Source organism: Heteronotia binoei, chromosome 13 (genome assembly GCF_032191835.1).
Source record: "Heteronotia binoei isolate CCM8104 ecotype False Entrance Well chromosome 13, APGP_CSIRO_Hbin_v1, whole genome shotgun sequence".
Taxonomy (NCBI): Eukaryota; Metazoa; Chordata; class Lepidosauria; order Squamata; family Gekkonidae; genus Heteronotia; species Heteronotia binoei.
In genome coordinates, this window is record NC_083235.1 from 25810309 (window position 1) to 25829435 (window position 19127).

Consider the following 19127-nt stretch of genomic DNA (forward strand, 5'->3'; position numbering starts at 1 on the left):
GCGAGTCCTCCTTCAAAAGACAGCAGCGGCGCAGTCGGAGCGGCTGATTGGCTCCATGTGCCAAAGCTCAAGCAAAGCATCGGGAAAGTTTTGAAAGAAAATCAAAACTTCCTGCTTCGAGGTGGTCCCCGGCTGCAGTCTGGAGCATAGAATATTTATAACGCATGCTGCCTGTGTGGGGCAAAAGCGGCACCCCAAATCGCGTTGGCTTTATTATTTTTAACAACTTTTTTTATTATTATTATTATTATTAAAAGCGTTCTTCTCGTTTGGAATCTCTTTTTAAAAGCAAGCGCAATCAAGATGTGGAAAATTTGGGGCATTTGGTGAAAAAGGCTGGGACCATTTTGATTCTACTACGCTGTTGTTTTGTTTTCCCAAAGTACCTTTTTTTTTTTTTTTTGCCCTGGATGTTGCTGTTTGGGGAAGAAAGTCTACGGAGAAGGAGAAGGTGGCATTTCGGAACCAGATCTCGATTTGGGGGGGTGGCAACCACCCTGCCACAGAAAGCCAGGACCGGCAGATCTCGAATGACTCTCCAACCTTTCCCTCCCAGCCTTTGAAAGGTATGTCTTATCCTGATGGCTTGAAATGTATTTTTTTTTGGGGGGGGGGGCGCGGGTTAAAAGCTCTCTTTGCAGTTCACTCTGAGTGTCAAGCTTAGACCAACCGCAGAGTTGCCTTTCAAATGGTTTTAGGGTTTATGACTAAGTCTTGGGAAAATGGAACCGGAGCTTTTTATTTTTGTGACTGGATAAAGATTGCCCTAGTGGTTAATTCTGTGGAAAAGTACTTCTAGAAGGCACAGCTGTAAAAAGACTGAAGTTCCATCTTCTAAAGTGTCCCATCTGTGGCGATGCCTTCACGGATTACCCAACTGCGTGTTTTCTAGCTTGTGAGGGAAACTGCGGATTCTTCTCATTCCCCACCACAGATAGAAAACAAAACAAAACAAAAGTCAGATTTCTCCCCTCTACTTTTCCACTCATTTCTCTGGGCCAAACAAGTCCAAGAAGATTCTCCAGTCTCTTCACCCAAACTCCTGGAACCAGTTCAGATCCAATTAATGCTAGGGCGGGAGCGGTAATAAACCCAGGGCCAATTGCTGGGCTGTAATGACAGATTGTGAGGGAAGAGAATATGTGCTGTAAAAGTGCCCTTTCTCCAGGTTTTATTCCTCTGTTTGCTTTTCACACCTCAGTGGGTGCTGGATGCTTCAAGACCAAGCATTTGGGGGGACTCTGGGGTCAGTATGTGTGCGTGTGGACAAGGGAGAGTAGACTTTTACGTTTCTCTCAGGCGCACAGGCCAGAATTCACAGGGTTTGGGTTGAGGCAAGTGGATGCTACATTTGTTTAACATCAGGGGGTATTTTTCCATCAATTGAGGCATCCCTGCAGATGTGTGAAATTGGCATTGTTGGCATAGCTATTCCATATTATCCAAACTCGAACAAGCACTCTCAGGTTCATATAGGCTTTCATAGCTAGACACAAAGGTTCAAGCCGTTTTCAGAGTCAAACTTTTAATTTGTTTTCATGCACAGTTTTTTTTTGGGGGGGGGGGGGTTTGACACCTCCTGTGCCTGTTAGTTTAAACACAAATCCTCATGAGTTTTGCAGGCATGCGTTGGTTCTTGTCCTTTTTCTATCCTGCCTGAACAAAGTTCACACAAACGTTCCAGGCTTGGTGCCATTCATATGGCACATTAGGCAGGAGAGTTAAACCTGATTCTGGTCTTGTTGTTGATGGAGTATCATTTGGGGAGAGAGCTAGGGAATCCTCATGGCACGAATCACAGCGGCCTCCCGATTCCTAGCACGCTTGAGGACACTGCAAATAACTAAACTGAGTTGAATCCAGCACGAACTGCCTAGTGTAGATGCGCCCTTTAACGTCCCATCTGCAAATGCTCTTATGGGAGGAAGCCTGGTGACCCCCCTCAGTTTAAGAAGCCAGAAGGTTATTCTGCTCAGATTAGCAGTGTGGAAGAATCCAGCCCTTCCCCCCCACCCCGAGGAATCCCCGAGCATGACTCATCGCCAACATTCAGTGACACAACAGAGAAAAGAAGGGAAACAAAGCCCTCCGTGACAAGCTTGGAAAAATAATTAAGAATCCATTTCCCTTGTCTGCTGCAAAAGGCAGCTGGAGTGACCTGTGTGGACTTGTTGAACTGCTAAAGGGGGGATTGGGTTGCTGGGATGGCCTGTTGACTCCACAGCTCAGATTAAGAACCTTTTGCCATGAGTGATGGATTGAGGGGAGCATTAAAGGGTGATGGGAGGTGGGATTCCAAGCATCCCCAAATCTTGCCGGTTGGGAAAAAAACCCACTCCCGTCCATTCAGTGTTTTGTAACAGAAGTCTCTGGCTCCGAGCTTGGGACACACAAGGAGAAAAAGCTGAGATCAGAGTGAGTTTTTGTTGCTTGCAAATTGTTTGGTGAAGGCTGTGGGCGAACATCTGGCCGAGGAAGGAGGAGGAAGACAGCTTAGCTGTGGCTGTTTCGAGCTCCCAGAGACAGAGCATGCTGAAAAGGCAGATCTGTGCTTCAAAGGGTGCACGCGCTGCCAACTGGCAGTCTACAGGCCAGATCTCCAAAAGCACCTTTTTCAGCCCCCTCCCCACGGTCCTAGCCAATATGAATCAAAGTGGTGTTTAGAATGTTTTGCTTCAAAGCAGCAGGACGCTGTACATTTGGCATAAGTTCATGTATAGCTACATCATGCGTCTTCTAGAAGGGCCATATTTCCACTGCCGGTTGGCCTCTTAGAAGGTTCTTTCACCGAGTGCCCCTATGATCATACGAGACCCACAATTTTCAGAACTTCTGAAGCCCTTATTGCTAGGTGATACCAGCTTCATTAAAGAACTTGACTCTCTGAGGGTTGCGAACTTTTGATGTCCTCCAAACAGTAGTCTGAAGTGGCCCTTATGGTGTAGTGGCCTATCCTGGTGGAAAGGAGGGTTTGTATGGCTGAGCAAATAGGGAGAGGTGGTTATTGGCAAGAGATTATTTCAGTCTGGCTTTGCGGAGGGTTGCCCAAGGGCTCTTGGGGGTCATTTCTGTTGGAGAAAAGAAGAACAGATCAGCCACTGGGCCTGGAAAAGGATGCTGCCCTCTGATCTTTCACAGCAGGCCGGATTACCGACAGAACTGTCAGACAGACTCCTTACCTTTTGAGTAGGTCTGCATTGGAGAATTAGGGCCAAATCGGTGAGATGGTGAGATCATCTGTCTTTCCACTTGACGTAATTACCATCTATTTTCTACCAACAAAAGTTGGCTTTTCTGTAAGTGGCTAATTTTTTCCCCAGGTTCTCAGCTCTGTGTTGTTTGCAGTAGCAGATTTCTGCTATTACCTGGCCTGATTACTGCAGTTCATTGCAGTGAATATATATATATACACACACACACATACACACACACACACACACTCTATGAATCTGTCTAATTCCCTTTTAAAGCTGGCCATCACTACATCCTCTGATAGTGAATATCCCATTTTAATCACTCAGTGTATATATCTATTGCCAGTGGTAAAACTGAAATCCAAGAGGATTCCCAATCAAGAAGCAATGTAAAAGCAACAAGAAACTGTGACTAAAGACACAATGCACACGAAATATAATTTAAAAAATTGAAAATAAAATGTCTTGTGATTCTTAAAAGATAGCTAGAGGCTTGAGAAGACGTCAAGTAAGGGCCGTTGTCCTAGTTGTGAATGTCTCACCGACTCCAGTTGATGAAGGCTGGACTGCTGAAAACATCAGAAAGTGAATCCTGATGCTGCATTCTGGACTTTGCCGGGAGTTTCAGTTATTGGACTTTGAATTGTCTTTTCTGGACTTTGCTGGGAGTTTTGTGCTGCTGGACTTTGAATTGTCTTTTTGATTCAATGAAAACAGTGGACTTATGCTGTTCTTTTACATATATCATTTTCTATGCACGTGTTTTGACTTTACAAAAAAAAGTTGTTTAAGGATCATAAGACACTTTTATCCAATTTTTAAAATTACATATAGTGTTTATTGTGTCTTGTCACAGTTTCTTGTTGCTGTTACACAGGTGAAACTGCGGCAATCACTGACATTCTATGTAATAATAGGATACCTAATAAACTCTGGTTTCTCTTTAGAGAAATAGGATTCCTAATATTTTAAATATATGACCTCTGGGTATTTATCCCTATATCTAGGGATGGAAACCTGTTTCATATTCATCGATGCTGAACTCAGTTTGGGTAGTCATTGGGAGGTAATACTAGAAGATTGTGGCTAGGCAAAGTTTTCAAACCTACATTCTGGAGCACCTGAGGTCGGTTTTCTTACTTTCCCCCCCTTTTTGCTGTTCTCCCTACCCTGTCAAACTTTAGATCATGAGGTCTCAGAGTGATTTGTCTTTCTTATTCTGTAAATTGCCGCATACAAATATGGTACTTTTTTTGCCATGAATCAGCTGGTTTATGGCGAATCCATGGAGTCTTCAAGGCAAGAGATGTTCAGAGACGGTTTGCTGTTGCCTGACTCCATCTTGCAGCCCTTGGTGGTCTCCCACGCGAATACTGACCAGGGCTGACCCTGCTTAGCTTCCAGGACCTCATGAGATTGGGCTAATCTGAGCTGGCCAGGGCAGGATGATGGTACTGTAAATATTCATTTACCTAGCTGAGAATGACTTTTGTGCTACCTGTTCATTTAATCTCTCCTCTCTCTCTTGTTCCTTACGTAACAGGATTTTCACTGGAGCCAGCATCTCCATACCATTCTATCTCCATGAAACTTCTCAGCTTCTTGCCCCTTATTACCTTCTGTGCTGCAGCACTCTTAGCCATATGACGTCTAAAGAGATGCTCTTGCCTACCTTTGTAGCATGTATTGAGAGGGAGATGGGCTTGTGTCAGGAACCCACACCCTGAGATCCCATCTTGGGGGGTTGGCACACCCAACCAACACTCCCTGGGCACCAGATGGCGACGGGACACTTTGGGCGTTATCTTGGGAACAGCCGCCTTCAGCCGGCTGCTGCGCCACGCAGGCAAGCGTCCTTTGGGGTGAGGCTGAAATTTTCACAGGCCCCGGGCAGCTTCCCAGAACCAGGAATGCATCGATGATCCCATGGGACAGAGAAAACGATGGGATCGCTCCACCTAGAGAACCCTGCTACCCAACCCCGGAGTTGACTCCTAGGTGCCCTTGCTCCTTGGAGCCAACTTCCTGGGTGAGATGTCGTGCCATCTGCCGCAGGTTAAACTCAGGAAGAATTCAATCCCAAGAGATTTCATTGATTAGATAAGCAAGTCAGGTGTCTTCAAATTTTATGAGAAGCATCTCTGTGTAACTGTGTGTGTGTACATACCAAAGGTTTTTTTTTAAAAAAAATCTAAAATATACAATCAAGATTTTAATCTTTTAGACTTTTTACTTTTCAGGCCACATTTCTGAGCCAGTAGCAGGTTGTTGAGTAAAACAAGGTAGTTTTGTGACATCTCGTTTCTTCTCTTTTCTCTCCTTCCCCACTCAGTTTCCATCTCCTCTTGTTAGCAAGACCTTTACTCCATCACTGCCATTCAGAATGTTGATTGTACTTTCCAGGTCTGCTAGTGAGCACCTGTATGGCTCTCTTTGTGTTTATTCAAAGTATGTTATTCTGAGCAACCTGCCTATAAGGTTTATTTTGAAATCCCAGATTGTGGTAGGAAGATGTTTGGGGGAGAGAGAGTGGCATGCCTGAGGCTGCTCAACTGGATTTGTGGCAGAGGTCACATTTGAACTGGAATCTTCTACTTGTACCTTTAGCTGCCCGGCTAAGTAAGCTTCCATGGGCAAAGTAGCTTAGAGCGTAATGTTAGATACTTCTGAGGGTTTTAAAAATAATATTAATAATAACAACAACAACGTGCCAAGGATATTCATGGGCTGCACGAATAAAACAAATGAAACAATTTTCATGTATTAGCTCTCGTGCTTCGGGCTTGTTACATAAGAACTGAAGGCATCCCATCTTCTGAAAATTTTGCTAAGCCCATCCTCAGCCTTCAGCAGGCATTTGCTCAAACTTCTAATCCTACCTTTTCCATCCTAAAACAAAGGATTCCCTGGAGGAGTGTGCAGGTGACTAAAATATAATTAGGACGTACTTGGTCTGATGTGCAGAAAAGCTCTAAGCAAGAGAGCAGATCCAGTTGTTTCAGGTTTCATTGGGATTATCTGCTGCGGTATCTGCTGGAAGGATACCGTTCTCTGCAGGAAACTAAAGACATTCAACATCTTCCTGGTTATGATGGTTTTTATTTTTTTTGGAGCAACCTGTAAATTGATGTCTGTATTGCATGTGTGAACCGGATGAGGGGATATAGCTCTGATATAATATTTTGGTGTAAATTATTTCAGGGAAGCAAACTCTGTTTTTATATTTTTGCCATCATGGTACAGGATAAGGGCTTCATCTGGACTTCCCACCACAGTCACCCAATTGTCAACTTTTGATCTATTATGGTCCCCCATTGTTCATGCATAATCATGTTAATCACATTGAATAATTCTCACAGGACAGTACCAGTTGAGACTTTGGGGGGTTCTAGTAGAAATAATATGTTGGAATGTTTCGCTATGAATATGCGCTTGGATTATAATAAATTTTGCAGGACATAGATCAGGTTTGCTTTTACTTTGTGGTCTCTGGAGAGGTGACATATAAATTCTCTAAATATATAAACCTGGATTTTGAAATAATAGCTTTAGAGTATCTTTGTTTAACTTGGCAAGATGCAAGATTCTACATAAATGTGTATTCTCCATTGTTATTTCCCAGGACCATTCAGTTTTCACTTAGAAAATCAAACTGTGTTTAGCCTAAAAAATTAAAGGCATGTAGAAAACCAAACTGTGTTTAGCCTAAAAAATCCCCCAAATATGCAGATAAGATACTGTGCAGAAAGTATACAGGTCATTTAATGAACGATTACAGGAAAACAAAATCAGATGTTTTGATTTGGCTGGTGATTCAGCATTCCAGGCCTAGGCTAAAATGGCTGGCAGATTTCATACATAGGCAGGGAACAGATCCACCCAGGTCTTCAGTGTGCTTTGAAAATCTGTGGTGGTGGCGGGGAGGAATCCCAGATCAACAAAAACACAAAATATAATGTCTGCTTCCTTTTAGCCATGTCAAGCAACGTAACAATAGGCTCTCATCACATATGGCTGTGATAATATAGTAAGTGGATTCAGAAATAGGGAGTAACTGCTTTAAAAGAAAGTTCCTTTAGCCACATGGGGCAGGGGTGGTTGTGCCTGATCTCAAACCACGTGGCTATTACTACCCTCATACAGCCACTTGTGGAAGTCTGCGTGGGACAGCCCACTAATTAGGACAGCCATGGTGTTCTTGTCAGTTTCTGTGTGGCACTTTCTGTCAACTTCCATGTGGCGGCTGTATCAGGCCCTGACAACCCGGATATAATCCCAGTCAAAATGCTATCCTTGTACTTACTAAAGAGATAGAGAGATCCCATTTGCCACTCTGTTTATAAGCAGCTGGTGTCTTAGATCGGAATATGAATAAATAAAATACCCAGGGAATTAGAATGGCCTCCTAAGCTTGGATTTGTTACTATACACCTCAGGATGAGGCAAAGAGACGTCCTGAAGTTCATACTTTTAACTGAATGTTGTATAGACAAAGGAGAAATTACTGAAGGGTGTGTTAGAACCCCAAGGAGTTCTCACAGAACATTAAATGGAATAGGGAAGGCAATCTTGTGTATTATGGAGCAAGAACAGGAAGGGCTGTTTTGGGTTCTGTATCTAGATGAAAGAAGGAAGTATAGCTTGAACAGTCAAGGACATGAGCCGTGAATTTCAACAAAATATGGTCTTCTCATTCCTGCTCTTTTCTTGCTTCAGTCCTGCTGCTAGAAGAGGTCTTACCCACTCCTTTGCTTACATATCTCTTTAAGATTTTGACATCTGAGATGCTGGGAAGGGACAGCAGTAGAAAAGACTTCCTTATAAAATGTTCCTTGAGAAGGCCTTCAGCTAGGTTCTCCAAAGTAGCCCCTCATGTTGTCCTGAATGAGGCATAGCCCTCTATGTGTGTGTGAGTGTGTCTCTCTCCAAGGTGGAGGTAAAGCAGCCAGTCTTTATGATTCTCAGGTGAAATCCTGGGATCCATAGGAAAAGGCCATGTTTTTCTACCTTAAAGGGTTTGTACCTACTGTACCACTCTGCACAGAGACCCTCTTACCGCCAGTCTTTGCCTGGCATGACTTGCCCACCTTGTTCTGTGCCCACAGTCTGTTTGTTTATTTGTGTGTTTGTCTCTCCCACTCCTTGCCAGTTGGCTTGGGACAAGCCTTGGATGTATGTGTGTGGCTACAGCTGGGAAGCAGAAAAACAGAGAGAAGCCAGTGCAAATCAGTTAATGGTGCCTTGCACAACTTGTGTGCAATGGAAGCCAAGCCTCAAACATGCACATTCATTCTTTGAAAACCTGTGGGTGCTTATTCTCCAGGGGCATTCACAAGACCATGTAATTCAATTAAACTACTGTGTTCTCACCACAGCTAACTTCAACTAGGATAACTATTCCAGCCTTTTATATACATTTTTGCAAGCAGTTCTCACTATTATTGTTGTTGTTAATAACAACAACAATAATAATTTCAGCTTAATGAATTGCCCATCCCAGCTGCTGTTGGCCTTTGGGTAGTGTACAACAAAGGGATAAAATACATATATTTGAATTGCTAAAATTTGTTAAGTTAAAACAAAATTACAAACCCCAATTAAACTTACATTAAACTCAGTGTATGAACAGTGCTTAAAAACATGCTGAAAAAGTAACCATTCACTATCAGAAGGAGAATAAAGCAGTGACAGGTTTGTTTGTTTTTAAATAACATTTTAAGAAGTGGAACGGTTTTCCTTGCTTGTGGTTTTAAGAAAATTCGGAATAAAAGTAAGGGATATTCTTTCACAGCTGAAAAAAAATGTGGAGTCTGTCTGTCAGTCCATCTAATCTGTCCGTCTGTTTCGCAAGCATTTTCACACAGAAGACTTTAAGCAGCTCTTGTGACATGAAAATGAAGCTTAATGTTGGCAAGAATGCTCATTTGTGGTACAAATGCCCACCCTCAGATTTCTTTTTCTATATTAACAGCAATTAGATTCATAGATTTAGAGTCTTGGGGTTTTCTGAAAGCTTATTAAGGGTTCTCCACTGAAAAAAAGCCATAAGGGCATGCAAACTGTCCTGAAAATTCGCTTGCCAGCTGCTAATGCTGTTGTAGGAAAGCATAGGGCATGTTAATGGTCATTTTCTCAAGCAGAATGTTGATGAAGCTCAACAGGATTGGCCAGGACTCCAGGCACCATACAACACTCCCTGTACCCAGAATCCTTTGCAGCACATAAGAGTTCCTTATCAGACAAGTTTATGTGGCAAGGCATACTTGAAGGGGGAGCTTTTGAAAACTGAGCACTAATTTAATTTATCGATCGCTTGAAAACATAGCCTAACCCCGTCAGCGGTGATAATATTGGCTTAGTTATTCACCCAATCAGTCATCTGTAACCCCATTGCGATCTTGCGAGCAGCCTTTTAGACATTCTCCTGAGTGTTCACTTGATAACGCACACACATTCAGCACAAACGTTCCTGATTGGCGGTTGACTTGTCGCTGCAAATAATCTGGCAGAAGATCAGATGCCTACGAGCTATCTATTGTATCTGTTCTAATTGTTTTAAAGTTGTGTTTTTAACCACCCGCCTTGAGTCTGTGGGTAGCAAAAGGCTAGCTAACCAGTATTCTCAATAAATATCTTCTTAAGGCTGATACATATAACTTTTTTTTAATTATGATGATATACTACTTACGAAGTAAAGCAAATGGTGTTGAATCTTGATTTTTTTGCTGTGTGCCTGGCATACAGTTATCACAGATGTTCTGAGAGTTAGGCTCAGTGCTGGTGTGCGTTGCTGTAATAGAGGAAGTTGACTGCTGCTTGGGTGAGGACTGGAAGCTACCCGGTAATTTCAGTATTGCCAAGCTAAAAGGGCTTTTTTAGAAGCAGGAACGCAGTTCTGTCTGGCTTGGCATCAGGGTGTGTGGCCTTATATGCAAATCAGTTCCTGCTGGGCTTTTTCTACAAAAAAACCCCTGTCTGAAACAATGGTGACATCAGGGGATGTGGCCTAATATGCAAATGAATTCCTGCTGGGCTTTTTCTAAAAAAAAAAAGCCCTGGCTAAAAGTATCCTTTGAAAGCGACCTATTCTTTGTCCATTTCCCTGCAAAGTCTTGCAGCTCTGGGATGATGCCCATGCTGGCATACCTTGGAAAGCATGTTGCACAAACATGCCAGCCCCAGAACTTTGCTGCTGCTAAGATCTGGATAGCTACTCTGCGCATTGATTCTGAGCTTTCTTTATTTGTATGTATTTAAAGCATTTTTAGCAATGTTCTCTATGTGCAGCTAAAATGCTTTTTACAAAATAAAACCCACAGCCATACATAATACATGCATGACAGAAGCCATAATAAAACAATAGAAACCAGCAGATTAAAACCATTTAAAACTTTTTAAAAATACAAGAAATTACCGACAGTATTCATAAGATGCCTTGTTAAAAAGCTTTTCTTTCTTTCTTTCTTTTACTTATTGCCAGAAGGCTGGTGAGAAAGACCTCCGTTGAACAAGTTCCAGAGTGTTGGTGACACTCTGGGCTTTTGTTTTAAATAGAAAAAACCTAGCAAAACTCATTTGCATATTAGGCCACACCCCCTGATGACAAGCCAGCTGGATCTGTGTTCCTGTTTTAAAAAAAACCCTGGTGACACTATAGAGAAGGCCCTGCACCCTTACCAACTTTACCTACATGAAGGATGGAGTTATAGAGCAATGCTCCCCTGCAGCTCTGAGGCTTCAGGGCTATACATGGAGCTACAGGGAGGGGATATGGCTCAATGGTAGAGCATCTGCTTGGCATGCAGAAGGTCCCAAGTTCAGTCCCTGATGTCATATAACAGGGGTGGCCAAGGGTAGCTCTCCAGATGTTTTTTGCCTACAACTCCCACTGGAGAGCCACTGGAAATCAAAATAGAAGACAATACTGACTTTGATGGACCAAGAGTCTGATGCAGTATAAAGCAGCTTCATGTGTTCATTTCACATCCATGACACACACTTCTCCCAGTTCATTTCATATGTGTGGAGTTTTGACATTCTTGAACTTGGAAGTCAGGGTCTAGGTGCTGAAAATGGGTTGGATCCACCCAAATCTTTCACTCCATCTCACCCAATTCCTCTCCTTCTTATAGTCCCATCTGACATGGCATATGCCCACTCAAGTCCCATGATCCCCATTATAACCTCATTGAGTGGTCAAAACGGCACCCTTGTTTCCTTTTTCACCATCAGAAATGCTGGTTGAATCCAAGCCAAAGTTTGTTCAGCCTGTACAGTACTGGTTAAGTAAATGTTTAATCTGGCTTGTAATATTAACAACAACATTTGAATTTGAAATATATATCTATATCTGTACCTATCTATTGATCAATAGATAACTTCAATTCATGAGATATTCCCGGGCCTATTCAACAACTGAATGGTTTTGGGTCTTGTTCTTGTATAGCTGGAACTGAAGCTGAAGCAGTGGCAAAGCTAGTAAGACCTTGGATGGGCATAAGAAATTGGAAAAAAAAAATGTTATCAGTTGGATTGCTGGCTCTAGGTTGGGAAATACTTGGAGATTTTGGAGGTGGAGTCTGGGGTGGGCGGGCTTTGGGTATGGGGGGACCTCAGCAGGATCCAGTGCTATAGAGTTCACCCTCCAAAATGGTTATTTTCTCCTGGGGAACTGATCTTGGTTGTCTGGAAATCAATTGTAATAGTAGGAGATCTCCAGGGGCTACCTGGAAGCTGGCAACCAGGATTGCTAGCCTTCTGTGTATCTAAGTCAGAACTGGAGACCAGTGCAAATGATTTGGGAAGGGCTGAGATTGCAGGTTAATGTGGGATGGTCAGAGTTCAGATAGATGAAAATGGATCATGCAGCAGTGGCCATTTTTAGCTTTGGAAACCTGTGGCTGACAGGAAGATGAAGATCGTGACGGAAGAATATGAAGAGTCTCCAAGCTCTTCTTGCTGGAACAGAAAAGGAACTGTTACTTTATGGGTAGGGATCACTCTCTAATTCCAAAGTATTGGGACTGACCTGCCTATTTCTCTGGCTGCCTATGATGGGAGCTCTGTGGATTCACTGCCACAGGAGTTGGTGGTGGCTGCAAGAGGGGATTGGATAAACATATGGAGCAGAGGTCCATCAGTGGCTATTAGCCACAGGGTATTGCTGGAACTCTGTCTGGGGCAGTGATGCTCTATATTCTTGGTGCTTGGGGGGGTACAGTGGGAGGGCTTCTAGTGTCCTGGCCCTACTGATGGACCTCCTGATGAGACTTGGGTTTTTTTGGCCACTGTGTGACACAGAGTGTTGGACTGGATGGGCCATTGGCCTGATCCAGCATGGCTTCTCTTAGGTTCTTATGTTGTTCAGATAGGGTTTCTAGATCTCCTGAGGTTCAGATCCTCACATGGAGATGTGGCCTAGCCTCACACTTCAGAGATGAAGATGATGATATTGGATTTATATCCTACCCTCCACTCTGAATCTCAGAGTCTCAGAGCGGTTCACAGTCTCCTTTATCTTCCTCCCCCACAACAGACATCTTGTGAGGTGGGTGGGACTGAGAGGACTCTCACAGCTGCTTCCCTTTCAAGGACACATTCAAAGATGTGGTTAGTGGCATCCAGCCTTGCTATGGTGGCACATCAGTGGTGGAAAGTCTGCCACGTAGCTTAATAATCTTTAGGCATCTGGTGAAATTTAGCTGACCTAGGCATTTGGCTGAGATTTTCCCCCACCCTCATTCTATTTTGCTACTACTTTTAAGTGTTACTTTTAATGATGATGGCCTCCTCCTGATTTTCTATGCTGGTGTCTGGTTTTAGTCTGGCTGGTGCCACACTTGGCCTTGTCTTTAATGTCTGGACAGTGGTTAGCATTAGTTTAGTCATGAGCCACTTCTGGTGTTGTTTTAATGGAAAGGTGGGTTATAAATATTTTAAATAATTGTGCCAGGTAGAATGGGTGGAGTCCAGGGGTGCCTGACAGGAGATAGAATCAGGTAATACGTGGGACATCTTGGGTGGGGTTTGTGGACAAGCAGGTAAAATCATGGGTCAGCATAGTGTAGTGGTTAGAGCAGGGGTGTCAAACGTGCAGCCTGTGAGCCATATCTATCCCATGCAGATTCATCCACCCTCTCCTCAAGCAACCTCCTTCTCCTGCTTCCTTTACAGAGCTGCTGCTGCAGCTGAGCCTTACCTTGCTTTTCCCCCAGCTCCTTCCATAGCTCTTTGCTTCCTGCTTCTTTCCTCCCTCCCACCTCCCTTTCTCTCTCTCTCTCACACACACACACACACACACACACACACACACACACACACACACATATAGGCACATGGAGAGCTCTGTGGCTGCTTTACGCAGGAGAGATACAAAGACTAGCCTGCCTCTGCCTCTCTCTTTCTCTGCCTCTCTTTCTCACCCCCCCCCCCTCATTCTGCTTGCTTCTCCGGGGCTGTTTCTCCTCGTTTGGGGATGAAGGGGGAGGAGAGAGAACGAGAACAATGTTGCACTCCTATGGCAGATTTAAGACTTTTATTTCAGATATAAATTTTTGTGTGCAAGCACACTTCTTGGGAAGGAGGGAGTGTAGAAGGATGGATTCTTCTTACAAGTACAATGAGAGAATTATTTTGTTTTTTTCTGGAAAGTTGTGTTTGTTTGTTTTTTGAAAATTAGATTTCTCTGTTTCTTTCTGGATTTATTTTCTTTCAAAAAGACCCTGATTAGGAACACTTGGATTGGTCCTTATATTTTTGGGGAGTGGAGTGATTTCAGATGCCAAACGATAATAGCACGCATTGGTAAATACTAATGAGTTAGGAAGGAGGAGGAGGAGGAAAGGTCCCCTGTGCAAGCACCAGTTGTTTCTGACTCTGGGGTGACATTGCTTTCACATTTTCACGGCAGACTTTTTATGGGATGGTTTGCCATTGCCTTCCTGCAAGACTAGCTCTCAGTTCAGTCCAGGAAGATGCACTGTCTTGAGCTTCATTATCAATTGCAATTCAGCAGTCTCTTTTTCTAATTTCCCTTTTAAGTTGCTCTGTAAGAGCACCGCTGCTCTTAGGTCAGCAACTGAATATTGTGGTTCCTAATGTCAGACTTACATCCATTTATTCTTTGCATTCTCCTGGACTGAATCCTCCTGATGGAATTGAGATCTAGGTTTCCTGTCTCATTGCCAATATCGGTATCTCTACACCTACTACTCCTCAGTGTATCACACCTAATCCAATCAAGCCTGCTGTTGTCATTCATTTGCTATTGCCACTTGACATCTGAAATCACCTTTATAAAGTCTATATCTCAAGTACCTCGTGTTACATTTTATGGCACTCATAGTCTGGCCCAACAAAGTGACATTTATGTCAGATCTAGCTCTTGTAACAAATGAGTTTGACACCTATGGGTTGGAGTATCCGACTAGCACCTGAGAGACCAAGGTTCAAATCCCCACTCTGCCATGGAAGGTAGAGTTGGCAGGTCCCCTTGTCACTCTTTTGGGGGGATTTGTACGGCATTGCATAGGAATGCTCCAGTATTTGGGAAAAACTCTATGACGGGGTGGCCACACTTGCTTAACGTAAGAGCCACATAGAATAAACATCAGATGGAATATATACCCCAGTGACTATAAAAAAGAGACAAGACATCTAATATCACATATTATTATAGCAGCTAGGATTTTACTTGCACAGAAATGGAAATGTCAGGAAATTCCTATGAGGGCAGACTTGATTGAGAAAATACTCGAGACAGCAGAGATGGACTACTTATCCCAGCTGCTTGCTGGGAAATCTAAGGAAAAAGCCAGAAAACATTGGGAGAAGTTTTATATGTAGTTAGATACTTAAGATTTACTGATGTGAACTTTTACTTTATTTTAATTTCTTTGTTATCCAAAATAGAAATATAATTTGAAAAACAGATGGTTCAAATGAGGACTTACAATCTATATATTATGGTGATAGAAATATCTTTTATTATTGTCATCATTATGCAGAATGGTTTATAACTGTATTACTAGCTGTATTAATGTTTTTCTAGTCCCATTTCCCCCCGTTTCCCCTGTTTAAAATCAATAAAACTTTTAAATGAGAGAATAAACATCAGATGTTGGAGATCCACAAGACATGAATGTCAGATGCTTGAGAGCTGCAAAACAGGAAGGAAGGAAGCCAAATAGATGGGGGAGGGACAGGTGGAAAGAAAGCAACTTTAACTTGCTAATGTAAATTGCTAATGTTTATAAACTGTTGTTAGCCGCCCTGAGCCTGTCGGGGGAGGGCGGGATATAAATCTGATAGATAAATAAATAAATAACTTTAAATACATTTAACTTTAAATACATTCTCCAAGCCGCCAAAGAAACAAATGCCTTCTGCACGCTGGCCATTTGGCCACCCCTGCTTTATGGTTTTTTCACCATCAAAACCATAGAGTTTGCCCAAATACGAGAGCATTCCCTGCACAACATCCCCAATGCAGTGACATCACTTCCAGGTGACACCATCATGTTGGGGATGTTGTGCGATGAAATCATTGTTTAGGGGAGGGGTTTCCCCCACCGTCCAGTTGGTCTATGGCAGAGAGAAGTCCCTGAAACCAGGAGATCCCCCACCCTGATTTAGGAGTTGGCAAGCCTAATGGAAGCTTTCTGGGTGAACTTGGGCCAGTCACGCACTTTCAGCCTAAATTACCTTACAGGGCTGTTGTGAGAAGAAAATGGAGATGGGGACAATTATGTACACCAATCTGAATTCCTTGGAGGATAAATATGTGCTAATTAAAATAAATAAATAATAAATAATTCAGAGAGAAAACGCCAGACTAGATCCCTTACAGTATGAGTAATTTTGCTGAAGGTAAATAGGTAATCATGAGGTAAATAGCCTAACCATTTGCCTTTGGATCCTGACCCTGAGGTTCAACTCCTTTGCCTGGAGATCCTGAGGCCTAGTTCTCTCAAACATAGCACAGACAACAGACTTGCATTTGGTTTGTACCCTTCATTATGGGGCTCCTGGGATTGAAAGCATCTGTATACAAAAAAATAATCTCTGCCCACAGGGGAGGATTTGGTCATGTGAGCCCCAGCTGCTGTGTCAGGAACTCCAGAGACAGGGTTTCCCACTTCACCTGCTGTTTTATGGATTTTAAAACCTGGAAACCGTGTTAGACCTGAGACTTAACATTTATTTTTAAATGAATTAGTGATGTCCTACCCTTCCAGTAGTTCAGAGTAGCTCATGAGATAGTAGGAAAATCAATCTGTTACTTAGTGTTAGAGTAACTGCTTTGTGTGCAGAGGATACCAGGTGCAGTCACTGGAGTCTCCAATTAACAGGATTGGGTGATATGAAAAACCTCAACCTAAGACCCTGGAGAGCCACTGCCAGTCAGAGTAGACATCTGATTGACCAAGGGTCTAACTCTGTATAAGGAAGCTCCATATGTTCAAAGCCCAACCCCACCCTTCAACAGCTGCAATCATTTGGCCCTTGAAAATAGCATAATGCCTGCCTACAACTGTCAAGACCATATCAGCCCAGAGGAATTTATCAACCAAGTTACATCCTCCCCCCACCCCCACCCCCCAAAATACAATCACTTGAAATCATTCTTTGGGAAGCGGTGCTTTGCATCAGAAAAATGGTCAAGGAGAGATGATGCTTAACCCATTCTCCCCTCCTATCTGCTTCCCCCCCCCAAAAAAAAAATTCTGACCCTACCTGCTAGAGGAGAGTATATGAGTAGTTCCATCCTGGGGCTATTCTCCATAATCAAATGGTAACGATACTATTATTTGCATCCAGAATTAAAACATGGAAATCACATGTTGGTAGATATTTTGCCATTGAACTTTCTTGTTTTTACCTCCTGTATTTTCTTGTCCACACAGGAATGGTTCTGGTGCTACCATTGGAATCTACTTCCTTTTTCATTCAACATTGGCAGACGTAAACCCTCCCCCCCCTTTTTTGAGCCTAGTAGCATTATCCACTATGACAGCATGCCCACTGTTTCTACTTGCTTTTTCCTCCTCAGAAAGTGAACGATGTAGTCATGGATTCCACAGCACTTGTACAACTTTTGAGGTTATATTTGTCGTTATTACTGACTTTTGGATTCAACCAGCGGGATTCACAGGCACTAGGTGGCAAGTGAGCAGTAAGAATGGAAAAAACAGAGAGCACTGTTCACTTTAATGAATGCTGAATTTTCTTCCCTCCCTAATGTCAAGGAAATCCGAAGCCTCCATGGGCCGCCAGGATAGACTTCACCTGGGGCCTCCCTCACAAGACATCACACAGGAATATCACTTGATAGTAGAAATGGCACCAGTTCAGATAATGTAATGGTATAACAGTGGCAATACTAAAAATGTAAAAAAAACCTAAACAAAACTGTAGCAGCAGCTAGTTTTTTGTGTATATGTGTGTAAAGTGCGAGAGCCAGTTTGGTAATGGTTAAGTGCGCGGACTCTTATCTGGGAGAACTGGGTTTGATCCCCACTCCTCCACTTGCAGCTGCTGGAATGGCCTTGGGTCAGCCATAGCTCTTGCAGAGTTGTCCTTGAAAGGGAGCTTCTGTGAGAGCTCTCTCAGCCCCACCTACCCCACAGGGTGTCTATTGTGGGGGGGGGGGGGAGGTAAAAGGAGATTGTGATCGTTCTGAGACTCTGAGATTCAGAGGGTAGGGCGGCATATAAATCCAATATCATCATCATCTTCTAAAGTACCATCACATCACAGCTGATTTATGGCAACCCCATAGGGTTTTCAAGGCAAGAGACATTGGCAGGTAGTTTGCCATTGCCTGGAATTCCTTGGTGGAATCCCATCAAAATACTAACCAGGGCCAGCCCTGCTGAGCTTCCAAGACCTGAAAAGATCGGGCTAGCCTGGGTCATCTGGGTCAGGGCAGCAGCCAGACTTGGACTAATTTTCCAATGTGCCCAAACGAGATTGGGCTTCTGTTATGCACAAAAACAAAAGAATCACCACAAAACAGTTCCTAAAAAAAGAGAAGAGCATGATGGGAAAAGCATGGGAGAACAGCTGCTTGATTATAATGTAGGAATGCCAGACCCCAAGTGGGATGTAGGGAATCCTCTGGAATTACAGTTCATCTCCGAAGTACAGAGATCAGCCCCCCCTCCCCGCCAAAAAAAAGAGGATGCTTTGGAGGATGGACTCTATGGCATCGTACCCCACTGAGGTCCCTGTTTTCCCCAGGCTCCATCCCTAAATCTCCAGGAGTTTTCCAACCTGGATCTGGCAGCCCTATCCATCTGTCCTCCTCTGGGGGCTGGGGGGATCTGGCAACCCTGTTTGTAATCTGGAATACTCTTCATTATAGATGTGTGTCCAAATAATGGTAGTAGCGGTACATTTCACCAGTAGTGTGGAACCTGTGTGTATGTGTGATGGTGGGGAGGCAGGGTTCAAAGGAAAAATGGTAGAAAGGAGGATGGTTAAATAACCCACTTTTCATTTCTGCTGTGCTAAATGCCCCCTCCAAAGGACTCTTCTAAGAGCCCCGTGGCGCAGAGTGGTAAAGCTGCAGTACTGCAGTCGGAGCCCTCTGCTCATGACCTGAGTTCGATCCCAGCGGAAGCTGGTTCAGGTAGACAGCTCCAGGTTGACTCAGCCTTCCATCCTTCTGAGGTCGGTAAAATGAGTACTCAGCTTGCTGGGGGGGGGGGGGGAAGTGTTGTGAAAACAACATCACCTCAGAGTCAGAAATGACTGGTGCTTGCACAGGGGACTACCTTTACCTTTTTAAGGACTCTTTGGCGTAGCAAAGAAACTGTTGGGTACCTAGAGGCATTGTAATGTTGTATTGTATACTGTTGAAATGTGGTATTTTATGCTATGTGAGCCGCCCTGAGCCTGCTTCGGCGGGGAGGGTGGGATATAAATAAAAAT

The 19127-nt window shown here is 43.4% G+C and overlaps 1 protein-coding gene across 2 annotated transcripts in view; it reads left to right on the forward strand.

Annotated features, from left to right (window-relative positions):
• Positions 1-412: 412 nt before the first annotated feature.
• Positions 413-19127, forward strand: part of GLI1 (GLI family zinc finger 1) — a 177198-nt gene continuing 158483 nt past the window's right edge. For both annotated transcript variants that reach the window (XM_060252976.1, XM_060252977.1), the window contains exon 1: positions 413-566. The gene's annotated coding sequence lies outside the window, so the exon portion shown is untranslated. The remainder of the gene's footprint in view (positions 567-19127) is intronic.